This window comes from Papio anubis, chromosome 6 (assembly GCF_008728515.1).
Source record: "Papio anubis isolate 15944 chromosome 6, Panubis1.0, whole genome shotgun sequence".
Taxonomy (NCBI): Eukaryota; Metazoa; Chordata; class Mammalia; order Primates; family Cercopithecidae; genus Papio; species Papio anubis.
The window spans coordinates 7,814,441-7,829,811 of record NC_044981.1 but is presented as its reverse complement, the minus strand read 5'-3'; the positions used below and the strand labels follow the sequence as shown (position 1 = coordinate 7,829,811).

Here is a 15,371-nt window from a genome sequence, read left to right as displayed (position 1 = left end):
TAATGGCCTCTTTTGGTTTCTTTTGATCTTTGTTGGTTTAAAGTCTGTTTGCCTGAATTAGGATTGCAACTCCCCTGCTTTTGCTTTCCATTTGCTGGTAGATCTCCTTCATCCCTCATTTTGAGTCTATGCATGTGTTTGCATCAATGCGAGATGGGTCTCCTGAATACAGCACAGTGATGGCTCTTAACTCTATCCAAATTTGCCAGTCTGTGTCTTTTAACTGGGGTATTTAGCCCATTTACATTTAAGGTTGATATTGTTTTATTTTTTTTTTCATCTACAGGTTTTTTTTATTAGAAAAGAAATTAAGTGTTGTCACTAGAGACTGAAGAAGGAAATTGACAATCTTACAATTCTAGAACAGGCAAACTTCATAAGGGATTCTTAAGTTTTCAAAGTGTGGGGGCTCTTTCACAGATACACTCTTGGTGTAGGGGGCTGTAAGTTTTCTCAGATGTTTTACACTTCGTGCTTTAATCGTTGCTGGTAGTCTAAATCAAACAAATACACAGTGTTCAGGATTATCTGGATAGCCATCTTAAATAACAGAGTGTTCCGCATGACCACAGCCTCTGCACTTGTGCCTCTGATCCATGTGACGCCAAGACCAACTATGCTTTTCATATGATTTCTCCAATTGGGTCCTGTGACCTTTCACAGAATTGTTGAACATTTCCTATGAGATCTATGGAGGACAAGGTGGAGAACACTGGTTCGGAGCAGTGATTTTCAAGGTGGGATGGGATAGGGTGGGGTTGAGTGGAGAGATGCATGTAGTTTGAAAGAACACATTCAAAATACCCACTGATTTCATAATACAAACTCCATAAAGTCAAGGAGCAAAATGATTTCAGCTAATGGACAGTAGCAGATAACCAACTATGGATTCATCATTGTGGAGAAGGAGTCTGGATAAACATAGTTGAAAAACACTGGCTTAGAGGTAGAGACATGCCGACACATGGAGAACAGTAAGAAACGTGTGCCAAAGAGAACAGTTGAGGGTCAGTGAGGGAATCCTGGGCCAGAACTTGTCACAGTCTTCTGAAAACCAAAGAGCACATCCAGAAGAAAACCAAGATGGCCCGTCAACCTTCTTGGCCCTGTGGTTACTGCAGAGCTCCAATCTCCTTTAGCTGTGTCAGCAGTTCCCCACTCTGTTGCATAGAGACTAGATCACTGCATCTGCCTATACAATCTTTACCGATAAAGACTCGAGGAACCGTTCTTGCTCCCGTGAGCTGTTGCAAATAATCTTGAATCTCGTTAGTGTGGTTGGTGGCTGTGATATCGACAAATTCCAGAAGCCCTTGTTTGATGGGCAATTGACTGAGGATCTCTTGGGCCCTCCTGCAGTATGGGCAGGTGGGCTTGAACACAACCACCTTCCCAGGCTGGATTTTGCCGTTCACAAACTCTTGAGCCATGCCGATGGGCGGTCTCCCCAGGAAGAATCCTCAGTTGCAGGTATTGCTTGGGGTATTGAGCCTAATATTGTTATGTGTGAAGTTGATCCTGTCATTATGATATTCGCTGGTTATTTTGCCCGTTTATTGATGCAGTTTCTTCATAGCATTGATGATCTTTACAATTTGGCATGTTTTTGCAGTGGCTGGTACCAGTTGTTTCTTTCCATGTTTAGTGCTTCCTTCAGGAGCTCTTGTAAGGCAGGCCTGGTGGTAACAAAAATCTCTCAGCATTTGCTTGTCTGTAAAGGATTTTATTTCTTCTTCACTTATGGAGCTTAGTTTGGCTAGATATGAAATTTTGGGTTGAAAATTCTTTTCTTTAAGAATGTTGAATATTGGCCCCCACTCTCTTCTGGCTTGTAGGGTTTCTGCTGAGAGATCCACTGTTAGTCTGATGGGCTTCCCTTTGTGGGTAACTCGACCTTTCTGGCTGCCCTTGACACTTTTTCCTTCATTTCAACCTTGGTGAATCTGACGATTATGTGTCTTGGGGTTGCTCTTGTCGAGGAGTATCTTTGTGGTGTTCTCTGTATTTCCTGAATTTGAATGTTGGCCTGCCTTGCTCAGTTGGGGAAGTTCTCCTGGATAATATCCTGAAGAGTGTTTTCTAACTTGGTTCTATTCTCCCCGTCACTTTCAGGTACACCAATCAAACATAGATTTGGCCTTTTCACATAGTACCATATTTCTTGGAGGCTTTGTTTGTTTCTTTTTCCTCTTTTTTCTCTAACCTTGTCTTCTCACTTTATTTCATTAATTTTATCTTCAATCACTGATACCCTTTTTTCCACTTGATCAAATCGGCTATTGAATCTTGTGCATGCGTCACAACATTCTCGTGCCATGGTTTTCAGCTTCAGGTCATTTAAGGTCTTCTCTACACTGTTTATTCCAGTTAGCCATTCATCTAATATTTTTTCAAGGTTTTTAGCTTCCTTGCGATGGGTTCGAACATCCTTCTTTAGCTCAGAGGAGTTTGTTATTACCAACCTTCTGAAGCCTACTTCTGTCAACTCGTCAAAGTCATTCTCCATCCAGCTTTGTTCCGTTGCTGGTGAGGAGCTGCGATCCTTTGGAGGAGAAGAGGTGCTCTGATTTTTAGAATTTTCAGCTTTTCTGTTCTGGTTTCTCCCTATCTTTGTGGTTTTATCTACCTTTAGTCTTTGATGTTGGTGACCTACAGATGGGATTTTGGTGTAGATGACCTTTTTGTTGATGTTGATGCTATTCCTTTCTGTTTGTTAGTTTTCCTTCTAACAGTCAGGTCCCTCAGCTGCAGGTCTGTTGGAGTTTGCTGGAGCTCCACTCCAGACCCTGTTTGCCTGGGTATCACCAGTGGAGGTTGCAGAACAGCAAATATTGCTGCCTGATCCTTCCTCTGGAAGCTTTGTCCCAGAGGGTCAGCCGCCTATATGAGGTATCTGTCGGCTCGTACTGGGAGGTATCTCCCAGTTAGGCTACACAGGTGTCAGGGACCCACTTGAGGAGGCAGTCTGTCTCTTCTCAGAACTCAAACGCCATGCTGGGAGAACCACTGCTCTCTTCAGAGCTGTCAGACAGGGACGTTTAAGTCTGCAGAAGTTGTCTGCTGCCTTTTGTTCAGCTATGCCCTGCCCACAGAAGTCTAGAGGCAGTAGGCCTTGTTGAGCTATGGTGGTCTCTGCCCAGTTCAAGCTTCCTGGCTGCTTTTCATTTGACTTTTTCTTACCTACTTTAGCCTCAGCAATGGTAGATGCCCCTCCCCCAGCCAGGCTACTGCCTCGCAGTTCAATCTCAGACTGCTGCGCTAGCAGTAAGCAAGGCTCCGTGGGTGTGGGGCCCAGCGAGCCAGGTGCAGGATATAATCTCCTGGTGTGCCATTTGCTAAGACCATTGGGAAAGCGTAGTATTTGGGTAGGAGTGTCCCATTTTTCCAGGTAGTCTGTCACAGCTTCCCTTGGGTAGGAAAGGGAAATCCCCTGACCCCTTGTGCTTCCCAGGTGAGGCGACACCCTGCCCTGCTTCAGCTCACCCTCCTTGGGCTGCACCCACTGTCCAACCAGTCCCAGTGAGATGAACCAGGTACTTCAGTTGGAATTGCAGAAATCACCCATCTTCTGCGTTGATCACGCTGGGAGCTGAAGACTGGAGCTGTTCCTATCGGCCATCTTGCTGTTGTTGTTATTTGTTTATTATTTTTATGCTTGGGATTCTCTGAGCTCCTTGGATCTGTGGTTTGATGTATTTTGTTAATTTTGAAAAATTCCTTGTAAATATTTCTCTGAACAATTATTTCTCTCTTCTGGGATTGTAACCACTCATTGTTAGATCATTTGATATTGTTCCACAGCTCTTCAATGTTCTCTGTGTGTGTGTGTGTGTGTGTGTGTGTGTGTTAACTCTTTTTCTCTTTGTGTTTTGGTTGGGTGATTTCTAATATCCTATCTTCAAGTTTATTGATTCTTTTCTTGGTTCTCTCAAGTCTACTGAAGAGTCAGCTAAGTCACAATGGTTTTCTTTCCCCGGGTATTTTCCTTTTTAAACAAGTGTTTTTAATATATTTTTTAAATCCCCTAGTATTTTCATTTGACTTTTTCTTACCGTTTCCATCTTTTTGCTGAAAATGTTCATCTCTTAATGCATGCTGACACTTTCCCCCTAGAGCATCTAATATATGAATTATAATTATTTTAAATTCCTCATCTGGTAGCTTTAATGTCTGGGTTCTTCCTGAGTCTGGGTGTGTTGATTGCATTGTCTCTTGACTTTGGTTGTTTTTGTCTTGTTTTCCATGTGTGTCTTCTAATTTTTGATTGAATATTGGGCATCAGGTACCGAATAACCAACACTATGGTAAATAGTATTTATTCCTGCAAATGGGCATGCCTCCTGTGCTAGGCCATTAGTGTTGGCAATGCTATATTATGAGATATTACATTCTCCTGAGTAAATCTACTTAGGAGTTGAGGTGGGTTTGAGTTTTGTTGTTGCTATGGTGACCTTCAGTACATCACTGGCTTCAATTTTTCTAGCATTACCTTGTGCTTAGGGTGGAGGCTGGGGTTCCAGGAGTTTTTTTCTCAGAGCTCCTGCTTCACCCTCAATTTTCAGTCTTACCTGTTTGTGACAAAGATGGGGAGGCCTATCTCCATGCTCTTGCCCTCTCCACGGAAATAGATTGCTGTTGCTCATTACTTGTTGCTTGCTTGCTGGTGGAGAGAGGGAAGGGAGGTTCTCTCTTGTCCAGATCCAGCTTCAGTCTTAGGCAAGTCTGTCTGCCTAGGTCTTAGGAATGGGACTTTCTCAGTGATCCTGCTCTTCTTCCCAGTGACTCCCAAACTGCCTCATATCTGTGCTGGGTTTTGACTAGGACAGTTCCTCGCCCCTCCCCCACATGTTGCAGACCCCTATTCATATTGTCATATATATGACCCTGGACCCAGAACTCTTTCCTGTGCCTTCTACAGGGGTAGAGCATGTTACTTTTTTTCTTTTTACCCTTTTCCCAGCTCCCCCAAATTTGCCAGTGCCCTGGAAACCTAAAATATAATTATAGGAGAGGAGAGTCCCGTCAGGATTTTGTGACTTTCCTACAACAGCAACCACTCCCATTCTTCAGGTCTGCACCACCAAAGAAGGTTCCCTTGGTCTCATTGCTCTGCTTCCAGACTTTCTCATGAGCATCTAGTGGAGGCCCAGCAGAAGGTCCTGCATGTGAGTGCAAACTCCTTTTGTGTCTGGAGCTCTCAGGGGTGCTGTACTCTTGTGCCAGCCCACACTTGACCTTTGCTCTTAATCATAAAGTTTAGCCAGATTCTTCTTACCCACTTGCACAGTCCCAGCATCTCTTCTTCCTGGTCTCTGCTACAGAGAAATCAGTGAGGGTGTTCCATCTTTCCTTGGAGAAGCCTGACTTTCCTTGGATTTAAGGATATTTGGTTGCCCTCTGCCCTCAGCTCTTTGATGAGTTCATGAAAAGTTATCATATTGTAGCAGATATGGTCTTTTTTGTTTTGTTTTGTTTGTAGTTTATTTTTCTGTTATTAGGGTAGGGGAATAATTTTTCCTGCTTTCTATACTCTAAGTGGAACCAGACATAGTTTCAAATAGTTGATCTCTTCTTTACAAAAAAAAAAAATCTCTGAAGTCTCTAACAGATGAAGAAATTTAAGCACAGAACATTTTAATCACCTGAAGTTATACAGCCAGGAGTAGTGCTGATATTCAAGCCTCTCAGTAGTCTGATGGCAGAGGCTGCACCACGAACCACTAAAATACACCACTGTGCACATCGCACATGGTCTAAATATGCCATTTTTAATTTACTCAATGCTTTCCTGAGGGGTAGCAGTTTGCTTCACGTCGTTTGCTATTATAAACAATGCTGCAATGAAATTGTGAAGTTATCTCCCAAGGATAAGGTCCTGGACCTATTGCTGGGTCAAAAGGTATTCTTATCTAAATTTAAAATACCTACTGCCCAATATCAACTAGGAAGAGTCCTTTAAAAACTACATTGAAACTCTTTTCAATGACAAAATTACAGAAGTGGTATGAAGACAAACTTACTGCAGAAATTCAAATGCAAATGTTAGTTATATGCACATAACCTAGAAATACTTAACAATTAAGAAAAAACTAGGTATGTCATGATTACATAAAATATATGTAGATTCTATTTTATCATTTCTACCGTAAAATATGCACAAAACTATTATAAAAAGTTAAAATGTATCAAAACTCATGCATGTAAACACTTACAGACCATACATGGCACCATTCTCAGTCAAGAGACATATAAACAAACATAAAGATGCAGTATTAAATCATAACTGCATTAAATTAACTGTAGCATGTACTGTACTACTATAAAAATTTTGCAGCCACCTCCTATAGCTATTGCAGTGAGCTCAAGTGTTGTATCAGCTTCAGATGCTGTGTGATGCTTATCATCTCCCTTCAAGCAGTTCGTCTCCTCAGTAAATTGTGTATCACAGTAAAAAGTGATCTTGCGGTTCTCATGTATTTTTCATTGTGTTTGCTGCAATACCATAAACCTGGAATAACACCAGGGGACCCGTACAAAGCAGCACTAGGGATGCCGGAAGGGTTCCCAGGAAGCAGAGAAAAGTCATGACATTACAAGAAAAAAGTTGAATTGTTTGATATGCACTGAGGTCTGCAGCTGTGGTTGCCGCCATTTCAGACAGGTGAGGCATCTTGTAAACAGATGACATAAACTTACGGTATTGATAAATACAGCACAGTGGTGCAAATGTATTTTCCCTTCTGTATGATTTTCTCAATAATATTTTCTTTTCTCTGGCTTACTTTATTGGAAGAATACAGTATATAACACATATAACCTACAAAATGTGTGTTGTTTGACTGTTTATGTTAACTGTAAGGCTTCTGATCAACAGTAGGCTATTAGTAGTTAAGTTTTGGGGAGTCAAAAGTTACACATGGATTTTCGACTGTGTGCGGGTCAGTGCCCCTAACTCCCACATTGTTCAGGAGTCAATGTGTGTGTATATATACATATATATATAAAATATATATAAACACACTGTGTGTGTATATATATACACACACACACACACAGTGTATATATTATATATATATGTGTCTCTGTGTGTCTTTACTCCTGGCCCACTCCAGTCCTACCTCTCTTCCTGCACCAACCACTATTGCTGTCTGCCACGTATAGTGGATAGGATTTTGAAAGCAGAGAGGAGAGCATTTCAAGCAGAAAGCACAGCACGAGCAAACGAAGAGAGTTGGAAATGACACACATCTGGCAGGAACAATAGGAAAGCAAGCCTGTCTGAAGCAGAGTTATGCAATGTCAGAGACAAGTTTGCATAAGTAGAGGGAGCTACAGAAGCCAGGCAGAGGACTTGTGGTATGATATCATTGGAAATACAGAGCTATTCTTTATTTTGGGACAGAGCAGTGAGATGATAAAGCTGTTGTCTCAAGATGATCCTGGCCCAAACAATTGTACATTGTTTGGATGTTTGGATGGGAGCACATGGAATCAGGAGTCATGGCCAAGACACTGTGGAGATAATCCATGAAGGAGGTGGCGAAGGCCTGAGCCACATGGTCATATTAGATATAGAGAGGAAGGCATAGAATATTACTTCTCAATAAATTAACTGACACGTGACCCACTGGAAGTTATCAACATGTCGAAGAGGTAACGAGCTTGTTTACTGTGTGTATATAAGGCTGAGTATTACAACTGCTTAAGATAAATGTTTTATTAATTTTCCCTGCTTAAATTCCATAGTCAAGTATTATCATTTCTCCCCTACATACACTCTCCCTCTGTTGCCGCCCTCTGCCTTTGTTTCCTCACTTAGCTAAATCATAAGCCTGACTAAACCCAGCTGCCTGTTGTGTGACTGAACCACACAGCAGAACATACCTGGAGAAAATCCGGGTATGTCACACTGACATCAAGTGGAGCCTCAAGGCCACCAGGCATTAATACCAAACTGCCTGTTTCCTTCCCTCTCCCATTCTCACCGTGACCTCTATTTCAGACCTTTGCTGCCCTCCCCAAACCTCCAGCACTTCCCCTGTCTTCAGTGTCAGCTCATGGTACTGCTTTCTATTACAGTGGAAAACAGAAGCCACTGGAGGGGACAGGTGCCAGCTCCTACCATTAGCCACCTGGACCCACCTCTCTGGATGTGTGCCCACCCACTGTGCCTGCCCTCCTCTTATCACTGACAACCACTGGGGCTCCTTGGAAAGCCAACCTCTGTCACTACTCACCGGTGACATCCGCCTGCACTCCCTCAGGGCACTGCTCCAGAAATTCTCCCTTCTGTCTCCTGTGGCAGCCAATGTTTTCTTCATTTCTGGGTCATCTAACAATCAAACATGTTGACTCTTCTTTCATGTTAAAAAACAAAAACAAAAACACAAAACCCTCTGGGCCCCCTCTCTGCTTTAGTTACTATTGTATTCTTTTCCGTTGCTTTATGAGACAAGTTCTCCCAAAGAGTTATATTCATTGTTTCTAATTCCTTTCTTCTCCCTCTGGAAGCCACTCCAGTTGGATTTTTACTACCACCTGTCCACCAAAACTACTATTACCAAGGTCTCCACATCCAAAGGTGAGTGCTTAGAGCTTGTTACACGTGAACTGTCCACAGGATGCCCTGTCAATGTACTATCCAAACTGGGACATGTGGGAGGGGGAATGGCTGGGAGTAACGACTAGACCATGTCAGTAGGTGTAAACTGGGATTGTCTGGGGCAAACGAAGATGTATCAGCAGATTCGAAATAGCCTTTCCTTCCCTCTTTTGAAACATTTCTACTCTGGGCTTGTGGACAACAGTAATCAGGTTTTCTTCCTGCCTTCCTGACTACTCCATGCCGGTCTCTATTTCCCATTCCTCCTAATCTCCTGGTCTTCAAAACAGTGAGATGCCCCAGGACTCAGCCCTTGAACCTCTTCCCTCCTCTGTACTCACTCCCACGGGGATCTCCTCCTGTCCCAGTGCTTTAAATACCATCAAATGCTAATGACTCTCAAATTTATATCTGGCCCGCATCTCTGCCCTGGACTTGAATAGCCATCTGCCCACTCTGTGTATCTGCAGACTTCCCCAGTGTAATATGTTCAACATTGAGCAACTCTTTCCCAAAACCTGTTTCCCATCTCAGATTGTAACAACTCAGTGCTCCTAGCTGCTCTGGCTGAACGCCTCAGTGTCATCCTTAACTCCTCTTTCTCTCACAACCCTCAGCCCACATCTGCTCAGTCAGCAAATCCTGTTGGCATGTACATCAAAAGAGACCCGGAACCTGCTTCTCATCACCCGCCCACCTCCGCCTTAGTGTGAGTCACCAGTATCTTGTGCTGGGATGGTTGTAATTGCTCCCTGAGTGGTAGCCTCACTTCTGCCCTTGCCCCCTTCGCATTCCTCACTACAGCTCTCAGAGCCATGCTGTAGAAATAACTGGAAGCCAGATCCTCTCGTGTTTCTTCTGAAAACCCTCCGATGACTTCCCTTCTCATTCGTAAAAACCAGTGTTCTCATTCTGGACTGCCTTCTTATTCAATCGCTCTGTAAGTCCTTTATAGTTGCTGATCCCTCAGCTGGAACCAGATATTCACATGTGTTACTCCCTCACATCTTTACTTGAAAGCCATGTCCCCAGTGAGCCTATCCAAACCCTGACATCCCATCTGAACCTTGACACGTCACACCTCCTTCCTTGCCTTGTTTTCTTCTGGGCACCTGCCACTGGCTAACATAGTATTTATCTTCTATATCTTATGTATTGGCTGTTTCCCTACCTACAATGGAAGTTCCATTAGGGCTAGGGTTTTTGTCTATTTCAGTTGTTGCTGATCCTCAGCACCTAAAATGGTGCCTCACACAGACTAGATCCAATAAATATTCGTTGAGTGAATTCTCTTGCAATTAAATGCACACAATGGAAGACGAGATGTTGCAGCTATAATAAGCAAAGGAAACCAGACATTGATCATTCCATGTGAAATATGACTCAAACTTCTATATCTAACACTTCACAGAGTGTTTTACAGAGGATTATCAACACAAGAGACACCACAAATAAAAAGGAGTCCACAATCAAATAAGTTAAGAAACACTGCATAGGACACTTTTAGGGATTCAGATGGTGCCATCACAAATAAAAATGTCTAATAAATCATTTAGGAAATAAATTTGTATCTTTTTCTTTCTTCCTCCATTAGCACTTCATCCAACCAATTCTTAAGTAGTCTTCAAGACACAACACAGTGTATTGGCCAGGCGTGGTGGCTCATGTCTGTAATCTCAGCACTTTGGCAGGCCGAGGTGGGCAGATCACCTGAGGCTCACAGTTGGAGACCAGCCTGGCCAACATGGTGAAATCCTGTCTCTACTAAAAATACAAAAGTTAGCTTGGTGTGATGGCGTGTGCCTGTAATCTCAGCTACTCCAATGGCTGAGGCATGAGAATCGCTTGAATCCAGAAGACAGAAGTTGCAGTGAGTCAGAGTCGCACCACTGCACTCCAGCCCGAGAAACAGAGTGAAACTCTGTCTCAAAAAAAAAAAAAAAAGAGACTTAGTGTATCAACAGTTGACATTCTTTCAGGCTGCCCAGCTTCACTGGACACCTTTCCTGTGTTTGTGGAGCCTCTGACCTAACCCCCACAAGGATAGAGCATAGACCATTGAGCCCTACTGCAGTGAGGTTTCCATTGGAAGCTAGTTTTGCGAAGAAGCAGGAGTCATGCAAACTCCAACCTGCAGGATGGTGGTTGCAGAGGTTCCCATGGTCACATATAGTGTCCTGTACCAGAGGTGGGACAGGAGGAATCTGCATGTCGAGGTGGTAGCAGTGGTGACAATATTGTGATCCAATTTGAGCAGTATTGCGGTCTAATTTGGGCATTGTTCCTGGCTTCTCTATCTCCTAACCCTAACCCTAACCCTAACCAAGTGTTCCTCAAACATGTCTCAGCCAGAGCTCTTCTCTTAAGAAAACACCTATTAACTTCCAGCAAACATCAGCATTCCTTTGGTGGTCTGCTCCACATCTGTGCTCTCAGAGCTCTGCTACAGTCCTCCACAGGAGCACCAGGGACTGAGATCCTGGCTGTGTCTCCTCCAATCCCCGTGCTTCTCAGCCCTAGGAAGTAGGACAGAGCCATCAGTATCGCTTTCAAGACCTAGATGATTACAATATGCAGCCAGAATGGAGAACCCCCAGGTAGGATAAACATTGTCCTGGATTCTGAACTTGGAATAGTGTTCTGGAATTCAGGCAGCTATGAAGAGCTGGCCCCTAAGTGCTGTGAGAGGCATATCCCCATGCCCGAGTACAATGCCACAGACCCACAGCCAAGGCCATCACTGCAGGCCAGCACAGCTGAGAGAGGAGTGGAACGACTCAGTGAGCAACCTGCATCCGCAAGGAGAAGTCCTCTCTCCTGTTATTAAATCCAGGTGCTGGTGAGCACCAGCTTCTGGATCAGCCTATGGGCCCTGCACCTGGGGACTCTGGGAGAAAGAGGAACTCCTGTAATAGCATCTAGCAGACAAAGAGCTGGGAGAATGACAGGGGCGTGAAGGAGAAGAGCCAGCACTTGCACAGACTGAATGAGCTCGTGGGAGCTGGAGCGAGTGTTCTGTGCACTTTGAGAAACAGCACAGATCATTCAGCTTAGTGGTCATGATCCAGTCAACAAAGAAACTGTCTTTATTCTCCACCGCCCCTCACCCCCCGCCCCCGAGACCTCACAGATCCCATGTGGATTTTAAAAGCTTTTATCTGCCAAATACCTGAATCTATTATGTTATAATGTAATGTGGGTTTTTGGTGCTTATTAATTGTTTAGTAGGCTGTGTTGCCCAAGGAGCTTGTGAGTAGTGAGTAAATATGAACTTTCCATTAACCATTTCAATACACTGAAAATAGCTGTACTCCCTGGGTCACTCCAGCCTGAGAATTTGCTTTGGTCTTTTTCTTTAGATTTTCTCTGATGAGAGCAATCCTCTAGCTTTTTCCCTGCTTCTCAACAATCACATTTGAATGGTCACATGAGCTCATCAAGAAAACACAGTTTTTCTTCTTCTTTAGAGGCACCTACCAGGGTGTTCTGACCAAATTAGAACAACAGGATGCAAATGCTTCAGTACCTGCCTAAAAGCAGTACTTTTAGCCCAATAATAACTCAGGATGCACCTGTTAAAGTGGTTCAAATGGTGGCATTTCAGTTTCTGAATGGCCTGGGGTTGTCTTGACAACGTTACATCACATTTGGGTCTTGTGTTATCCTCTGGAGGTGGAAAACAAAAGCTGTATTTTTCCCATTCAGTAGCCATTCCTCCCATGTCAGTTCTCATGTGCTCCCTGGGATGAGGACACCTTCCAACGAGAGGCTTTGCCAAGGCCTGTAGGGCTGCTGTGGGGAGGGAGTGCAGCTCCGTGAAGGCTGTAGATTTGCAATAAGAAGGCAGTGTAGGCTTGGTGTGGTGGCTCACGCCTGTAATCCCAGCACTTTGGGAGGCCGAGGCGAGTGGATCATGAGGTTAGGAGATTGAGACCGGCCTGGCCAACATAGTGAAACCCCGTCTCTACTAAAAATAAAAAAATTAGCCGGGTGTGGTGGCCGTGCCTGTAGTCCCAGCTACTCGGGAGGCTGAGGCAGGAGAATCACTTGAACCCAGGATGCAGAGGTTGCAGTAAGCCGAGACTATGCCATTGCACTCCAAGCTGGGTGACAGAGTAAGACTCTTATCTCAAAAAAAGAAAGCAGTGTAGCAATACTATTTTGCTAGAAGTAGTACTAACTTCTAACAATACAGACCGACATACCTATTGCCTCTTCTGCTTGGGAAAGGACATGATTTTGAGGGGGGACTCTCTCAAGCAAGCCATCCTCTGAGGGTAGACAGATGTGACTTTTCATCCATTCCTTCATGCATTCATTCAACAAACAGGTATTAGTCTGTTTTTGTGCTGCTGATAAAGACATACCTGAGATTTGGCAGTTTACAAAAGAAAGAGGTTTATTGGACTTATAGTTCCAGGTGGCCGGGGAGGCATCACAATCATGGCAGAAGGTGAAAGGCACGTCTCACATGGCAGCAGACAAGAGAAGAGAGCTTGTGCAGGAAAACTCCCCTTTTTAAAACCATCAGATCTCATGAGACTCATTCACTATCATGAGAACAGCACAGGAAAGACCTTGTCCCCATGATTCAATCACCTCCCACTGGGTTCCTCCCACAACACATGGGAATGGTGGGAGTTACAATTCAAGATGAAATTTGGGTGGGGACACAGCCAAACCGTATCAGGTATTAAATGCCTGCTGTGTACCAGACATCATGTTAACACCTCTCAGGCCATGGGGCTTACAGTTTAGAGGGAAAGTCCGAGGCTCAACAAAAAATTACACAACCAAATAATTACCCTTCTGTGAAGGGGTATGGGGAGAAAGGACAAGACATTAGTGCAGGAAGCCTAACCCCAGCTGGAGGTCAGGGAATTTTTCACTGAGAACATTGTATTACTTCATTGCTGTACAAATTCAGTTGTATCTTCACTTTTAGGCTTTCTGAGCTGGAAGCCAAGCTGCTCGGTGATGGGAATCTAAGCAGGACCATGTGTGGCTGCTACCATATGAAGCAGCATGTCAGTCCTTTGGGAGGGCTGGGAATTCAGAGGAAGATGACGCTGAGCAGCTTGTGTGGAGTGGTGGTCGGGTCATGCAGGAAAGGCCGCATGTGAGAGAAGGTGCCAGGCACTGTTTGTTTCAGTGGAGTCTGGGAAAGAGACATGGTTAGAAAGAGGGGTTCCCTCATCCAACACTTGTTAAGCCTCGACTGTATCCAGGCATTTGGGTGCTAGGGAGACAGTAGTGAATGTAGCCCCTGGCCTTCGGGGAACTTACTGATGGAGAAGACGGCCACCTTAACTAGCTAAGTCTGCAACAAAATGGCATCAAATGATAAAAAGTGTTATATGCAGAAATTAAACAGTGTGGCACTGGCAAGAGCTCAGTGGGCAGAGGGAGGCTGCTGCAGAGAGGGTCTTGGAAAAGGCATCGCCAGGCACTGAGGAGGTGGCGTGGGGGCAAGAGACCTGAGGGTGCAGGGAGTCCAGTCACAGAAAACAGGAAGGGAACATGCACGGGGCACCACACACAAGGACCTGAGAAGGGGAACGCTGGGAGGGTATTTAGAATCATCCCAAATGGCTAGAATCTAGGCGAGCAGAGGGCAGAGTGGTATGGGATGAGATTGCATCTTTCCTGAAGGCCCTTGCAAGCCAAGGAAAAGAGCTGGAATTTGACTCTATGTGAAGGGAAGCCCCTGAAGGAAGTTAAGCAAAGGAGTGACATGATTCAATTCTAGCTGCTGGATGAAGGATGGATTGGAAGGACTTAAGGGTGGAAACAACATTCAGGAGGCTACTGTAGCAGACAGGAAGAGAAGGATATGGCAGCATTGGAGAGGAATCAGTCAGTGGGAGCTGTGGCTCAGAGATGGCAATGATTGGACTTGCTGATGGGGAGATGGAGTAGGAGGCGGGGATCAAGGCACTGCAATAAGGAAAAAGGGGAACAAAGTTTACAACTCAGAGGCCAGGTACGGTGGCTCACACCTGTAATCCTAGCACTCTGGGAGGCTGAGGTGGGCAGATCACTTGAGGCCAGGAGTTTGAGACAAAGTTTGCAACTCAGTTTTCTGGTTTGTGCAACAGCGAGGAAGCACCATTTACTGAGGAGGGGAAATCGGAGGACAAACAGATTGCTTCGGGGAAGCACAAGGTCAGCTTCAGCACACCTGCAGGACAAACAAGAGGAGGCGTCCTGTAGACAGTGAGAGCTCAGAGAGAGGCCTCAGCTGCAAATGTACACTTTGGCATCAGCATATAGATGGTGTTAAAGCCATGGCTATGGATGAGATCACCTAGGGAGTGAGTGTAGAGAGACAAAAGTGGGTTGGAGGCTAAGCGCTGAAAACTGACATCAAAGGTTGGGTTGAGGAGCCTGAGGAATGATGTGGGGATGGCAGGAGGTAGATCAGAGAAGCAGAAAGGATGGTGGATTCAGATGGGGCCAATGGCAGTTTTACCAATGTGCTGAGAAGCCCAGGAAGATGAGGAACATAAAGTGTTCATTTGACTTGTCAATGTGGACATCTTCAGTGACTTTGAGAAGACTTGGTATGTGGCAGGTTTGAGAGTCAGAGTGGCATGAGCTGAAGGATGAATGGAAAGTGAAATACACATAATTCTTTTTTATTTTTATTTTTATTTTTAGATGGAGTCACACTCTGCTGCCCATGCTGGAGTGCAGTGGCACGATCATGACTTACTGCAGCCTCTAACACTTGGGCTCAAATGATCCTCTTGCCTCAGCCTCTTGAGTA

The 15,371-nt window shown here is 44.5% G+C and overlaps 1 pseudogene across 1 annotated transcript; it reads right to left on the bottom strand.

The window, feature by feature from the left end:
* Positions 1–267: 267 nt before the first annotated feature.
* LOC101012588 lies at positions 268–1,487 on the bottom strand (annotated as a pseudogene). The gene has a single exon (XR_645669.4). The product of XR_645669.4 is annotated as a glutaredoxin-1 pseudogene (transcript).
* Positions 1,488–15,371: the final 13,884 nt, after the last annotated feature.